Source organism: Mus pahari, chromosome X (genome assembly GCF_900095145.1).
Source record: "Mus pahari chromosome X, PAHARI_EIJ_v1.1, whole genome shotgun sequence".
Taxonomy (NCBI): Eukaryota; Metazoa; Chordata; class Mammalia; order Rodentia; family Muridae; genus Mus; species Mus pahari.
Window position 1 is genome coordinate 90,821,325 of NC_034613.1, and position 6,553 is coordinate 90,827,877.

A 6,553-nucleotide genomic window follows, 5' to 3' on the forward strand; every position below is an offset into this window, starting at 1 on the left:
AGAAACCCTGTCTCGGAAAAAAACAACCAAACAAAAAAAAAATTCTAAAAAAAAAAAAAAAAAAAAAAAAAAAAGAATTGCACTGTCTTTTGTGCTTCCATATGAATTATAGGACTGTTTAAATTATTATTATTATTTTTTTAGTTCTGTGAAAAATACCATTGGGATTTTGATTGTGATTGGGCTAATCAATTCAATAATGCAACTATTTTAATAATATCAAGTTTTCTTGCACATGAGAATAAAAAGCCTGTTTATCTTCTAGTTAAACCTTCAAATTTTTAGTGGAAAACAAAGAGTTAAATCTTCAAGATACAATCATAGGCAAGAAATACTAAAAAAAGAACTCCAATAGCACAAGCAATGACTCCAAGGAATGACAAATGAATTGCATGGAATTAAAATGTGACTCTGTGTCTTATTAGTATGCCTGAGGCTCTATGTTTGGTCCCTAGCACTGCATTAATCAGGCATAGTGGTACACACGTGTAATCCCAGTACTCATAAGCTTATGACAGGAGAATCAGGGGTTTAAAATCATCTTAAGCTAGTGAGCTGGAGGCCACCCTCTGTTACATAATATTCTGTCTCAAATCAAAGAAAAAAAAAAAAGAAAGTAAGATAAAGAAAAACTTCTGCACAACAGAAATAGTCACCAGAGTGATGTGATAGCATATAAAATGTGAGAAAAGTCTATGGAGGGAGCACACCAATAAGAACAAGAAATATATGAAAATGCTATAATGATCCTTATATCTTGTATGCTAATTTCATTTACTTATTTATTTATTCTAAATATGGAATGTTTGAAGAATTTGTATATCATCTTTGTGTAGTAGTAATGCTAATATATCTATTCTGGATTATTGTTAATTTGAGTATGTATACTGCCAAAATGAACATATGTATGTTTATTTAAAAGTTAAATAAATTACAAAAACAAATCAACCTTATAGTAGCCTAAAATGGGCATACCATTGTATGTTGTATCCAACGTATCCAATATTGCAAGTATAACTGTATCCAATATTGCAAGTATAACTCTCAGTACTCAATAGAGATTTTATTTAATTCCCAACATACCATATTTTTTCTAGACAGATTTTCATAGACTTGTGATCATAGCATACAATGGTACTGATTCTTTGTAAATATTTTTCAGAAAGAACTCTGAAGGTTTTTTATTTACACAGCAATTCATGAAATCATTGAAAACTTGACAAGCTAGACTTCTATGACTAACGAGAAAATAACAGCTCTGTAACATACAGATTACTGCTGTGAACTATTTAACTCATTTTCCCTAAATATTATCTATGGATTATATAAAAATACACAACAAATTTAATATAATTAAGACTGTTCTATATGCCTGTCACGACTTGCTCCTGAGAACGTGTTGTTAAATGATTTTTGTGAACACCAGACTGTACTTAAACTACATGCATTCAAGACACCAGGCAAACACAAGATGTATTACTCTGCTGCAGGCTGTTTCTTCTTAAAAGTGCATAGAGTATACACTCTAATAACAGAAATTACATAGTAGATTTGTTTGTACTAGCATTCACAAACATAATGATTGTTATAATGCTGTTGCAATGGCTGAGGCAACGCTAGGCAAAATAAGAACTTTTAAGCTACACTACAATCTTATGGAATTACTCCTATAGATGCAGCCCATGGTTTGATAGATGGAGGTGTAGCGCACTGCTACACCTGCTGGTGCTACAACTGGGCTAGTGGTCCCAGATGCTACAAGAAAGAAGGTTGAACAAGCCAGTAAGCAGTGTTTCTCCATGGTCTTTGCATCAGTTTCTGCCTCCAGGTTCTTGTCTTGAGTTCTTGCCCTGCACACATACAATTTTATGTGTAAAATGAAATCAAATCATGGTGCTTTATTACAGTAGTAGAAACCCTAAGATATTATGCATATACACATATAAGCACATGTGTACACACACACAAGAAGAGAGACAGAGGGAGGGAGGGAGGGAGGGAGGGAGGGACTATGTAAATGACCTAAATGTAATTAGCTCAGCCTAAGATCTCTGTGGAGCTTTGTCAAATTAGTGGTACCTCTGTGATATATCAAAGGCAGAGCATCAGCTTAGTGGAAAGTTCAATGAAGAAAAATAGAGCACAGATAAAACCACTGTCACCTGAGCCTAAGGACTGGTAGTAATGGTTCATACAGCAGGGGAGACAACCAAAACTGTCTAGCCAAATCATGAAATAAAGACATAGGTGAGTGTCGATATAGGCACGCCCCAGACAGGTGGTGGTGGGGAAATACCTCCAAAGTTGTTACAACATGCTAGCGAAAAATAGCAAATTTAGACAAAAGTATGGAACACAAAAGAGACAAGATGTGATCCATACACAGTAAAGGGGTTTAGAAAACAAAAGTAATGTCTGAGATGACTCAGATACTGCATGGGATAGACATGGCTTTAAAACTGCAATCACAGGCCCTGGCCCTGCCTCAGAGGGCAGTCTATATACTGCTATATTGCTGACTGTGTGTCTTCCCTGGCTGTGTGTCTGCTGTGGACATGGCTGAGGAAGAAGGAAATCAGGAGTTCACTTCCAAGGTGGAAGGCCTGTCAGATTCAGCATTGATTCAGGCCCATGGGAATCCACCATCACCCCATACAAATAGTTCAGGAAAACAACCTTTGAGTGCAACACTTAAGGAAAGAGGAGCGAAAACATCTTGTTCTTTTTGTAGTGTGGTGAAGTTACTTAAGCAGAGAATGAAGAAGACGATCAGACCTTTGCAGAACCAGGGGCACCCTCAAAAGAAGAAAACTGCTCAGAATTCCAAGAAAGTTTGGAACACATAGACAACGAATCTGAAAAGAATAGCTTGGAGAATAAAAGTGCACCCCAATCTAAATCATTTGATACTGTGTCATCCAGTGCCATCCAAAACGATTCTGTGCAGAATACTAAAGAAAGCTTAAAAGAAGAAAAAGCAAGATTGGCAAAGCAGGTTCAAGAGAAGGACGACCTTCTTCAGAGGATGGCTTTGCTGGACATCAGTGGTAGGAATGGCCCTTGGGCCTGAGGGGGTTCAATGCCCCAGTGTAGAGGGATGCCAGGGTGGGAAGGCAGGAGTGGGTGAGTAGGTGGGGGAGCACCCTCATAGAGGCAAAGGAGGGGGCATGGGGTAAGGAGTTTCCAAAGGGGAGACTTGGAAGGGGGAAAACATTCGAAATGTAAATAAGGAAGATATCCAATAAAAGGAGAAAAAACTAGTCAAAATGTATAGAATAAAGAATAACCTGCCTGAGATAAAGTTGTTAGTAAAATAAGTGGAGAAACTGCAGCCAGCAGCTGCTGAATGAGCTGCAGCCAGTTTCATCTGAGGACAGGACAATGAGAGAGTGAGCGTCACTGAGATGACAAACTGCTGCAGAAGTTTATAGTTTTCTTTTGTTTTGGTGATGGGATCCTACTCATGCCCTCAAATATGCTCGATTCCTGAGCTATATACCACTCCATAGAATATCTTTAAGAATGACAATATGGAAAGATAAATGTTTTAAAAGGAGGAAAGATATAAGCTGTGTACCTTAGAGGAAGGTATCCTGAAAAGTTCAGGACATTGTGATACATAAATAAAATTATAAAATGAAGCTTGGTATTTTGGATATGTTTGCAAAAGAAAATATTTAAGTTTGTAAGAAATTTAATCAAGTTTAAAAGGAAGTTTGGATAGTTCTAGAAACTAGGTTTAATACAGTGATTTTAGGGCAAGAGGTTTATATATTCTGTGTTTAAAAAGGATGCTATTCTTCACCCAGAGGCCTCTGCCCATTGCCAGAGGGACTCACGTGGTTTAAGAACACTATTCCTGAAAGTTGTCCTTGGAACTATGAGGTAGAATTGATAAAAGGAGGTAGATCAACAAATAAGAAAGATACAAGTTATATTCTTGGATGTGAGGACTAAGTATTTTATTTTTTAATTTATTTTTGTATACTTTTTTATGTATGTTCCCTATCTGCATGTTCACGTGCATGCCAGAAGGGGGCACCAAATCCCATTACAGGTGGTTGTCAGCCACCATGTGGTTGCTGGGAATTGAACTCAGGACCTCTGGAAGAGCAATCAGTGCTCTTAACTGCTGAACCATCTCATCATCCCCATTTCTTTTCTACGTTGTGACTAATTACACCATTTTCCTCTTCCTTTCCCTCCCACCAAATGCTCCCATACAGTTTACTCCTCCTTGCTCTTTTTCAAATTCATAGGCTCATTTTTCATCAGTTATTGTTCCATGCACAGAAAACTAATTATTTTATGTAACTTCTCCACAAATAAGTATAGCAATTTCAAGTTATCATAGCTTGCATAAAACTTTACTATTTTAAGTGTATGTGTGTGTGTGTGTGTGTGTGTGTGTATACATATACATATATGCATGAAGAGGCCAGAGTTCCATGTCAAGTATCTTCCTCTACCACTCTTCACTTTCTTTTTCAGGTAGTACCTCACATTTAAAATTTTTGACTTAAAGGACATACAGAACAAGTCTAGTAAGACAGAGGGTCTCGATCAATTTTATTTAGAAATTTGGAAATAAACTGGACAATATAAATAATTTAAGCTCACAATATCCCACCAACACATTAATAATATAGGAATCAGTAAAATGTATTAAGATGGTAATAATGGTACTATGTAGGGTTTTTTCTTTTTAGAGTGATTCTAGTATTTTTAATTTTCCATAATGAGATGTATTACTTTAATAACGGTAAGATAGGAAAAGCAGAGTTTTTCTCTTAACCTTGAACAGGAAAATGAACAATAAAAACAAATAGATAAATTAGAGGGGAAAAATAGCCAATAAAACATGCAAATGTAAACTTAGCCTACCATTGGTAAATGGCACTTACAAATAATAAATCTTTTTCATTTCCAAACTTGGCAAACATATTTAAAAGGGATATTTTCCAAGCGAGTTTACCAGCTTTCAAGGCAGCAGAAAACACTCATTTCTGTTTCTTTAAAACACAAACGATGGCCAGGGCAAGGTGGCCAGGCTTGCTGATGCACACCTTTAATCCAGTGAGAGGCAGAGGCAGGTGGAGCTCTGTGAGTTGGAGGCCTGCCTCATCTACAAAGCTAGTTCAGGACAGTCCAGGACAGCCAGGGCTACACAGAGAAACCCTATATCAAAACAAAACCACAACAAACAAGCAAACACACACACACACACACACACACACACACACACACACACACACACACACACACACACACACACGCACGCACGCACAGGCACACACACACCCCAAACTGAAACAAAGGATGTAGGAAAAGGAGTTGATTTTTTTGTGTTGCTTTGCTACCACCTGCAGGCAATTATATAAATTACAGCTAAGAAATGCTGTCTCTTGTCCTGAAATTCACATTAGCAGTGTGTTCCACGCACATCCTCAAACACATATAAAGCAGAAGAAATTTAAGAAACTTACCATTCCTTTAGACTTTGACTGTAGCTACTGAAGTAAAGTGGAAATAATGAATGGGGAATTCTTGTGCAAATAATTAGTTCTCAAATTAGTGCATAGAGAATTCAGATGAATGGAAATATGTGTATCAAAGACAGGAGCCTAGATTGCTTCTTGGGCTATAAAACAAATTCTACCAATTATAAAACAATCGAAATCATATGGAATATATTACCTTACCATAATGGATTTGATCTAGAAAAGACTAGAATAAGAGATTCCCAGTCTTTTTCTCCACACCATAGTCAGTTGTGGGTCTCTGTTTATTAATATATGAGTATAAATGTCAGGTTAATATTATGTTCACTTAGTTATGTATATGAACTCACAGTGGTTGTGACAGCAAAAGACCTGTGCAAGCCTAAGCTAGACTAGAGCTCTGCATGGAAAGGGAAAGTGAACCCACCCCACCAGAGAAGCTGTTGGCAAATAATCTAAAAGGAGTTGGGGAAGGGGTTGAAAATGACCAAAGTATATATTAAATACTCAAAGAACTAATAAAATATATTTCAAAACACCTGTTTTATTAAATAGATATTAAACAATAATTTTGAAATTATAAACAGAAAATGAAAAGAAATTCTGAAATCTAAAAGCACAACTGAAATTAATTTGAAGGCTGGTAGACTATGGAGAAACCTTGAAATTCTATTCTAAATGAAGAAGCCAAACAAAAGGTCGTGTATTATAAAAATTCCATTTATTTGGTATATCTAGAGTAGGTAAATCCATAGAGGAGAGATGAGAATGAATATTGGGTTTCTTTTTCTATGGTAATGGAAAATGTTCTGAAATTAGTAGTAATTGATATACAACCTTGTATGTGTACTAAAAACTGAATCCTACATATCTAAGCAATCCACTGAATGGTAAGTGAATTCTCAATAAATGGAATGGTTAACTTGTTTTCTTTTTTTTTTTTTCCTATATATATTTTTTTATTATTATTATTTTCTTTATTTACATTTCAAATGCTATCCCAAAAGTTTCCTATACCCCTCCCCCCACCTCTGCTCCCCTACCCACCCACT

The 6,553-nt window shown here is 36.2% G+C and overlaps 1 pseudogene; it reads left to right on the plus strand.

Annotated features, from left to right (window-relative positions):
• The first annotated feature begins 2,555 nt into the window (after positions 1 to 2,555).
• On the plus strand, positions 2,556 to 3,393 carry LOC110314441 (annotated as a pseudogene).
• Positions 3,394 to 6,553: the final 3,160 nt, after the last annotated feature.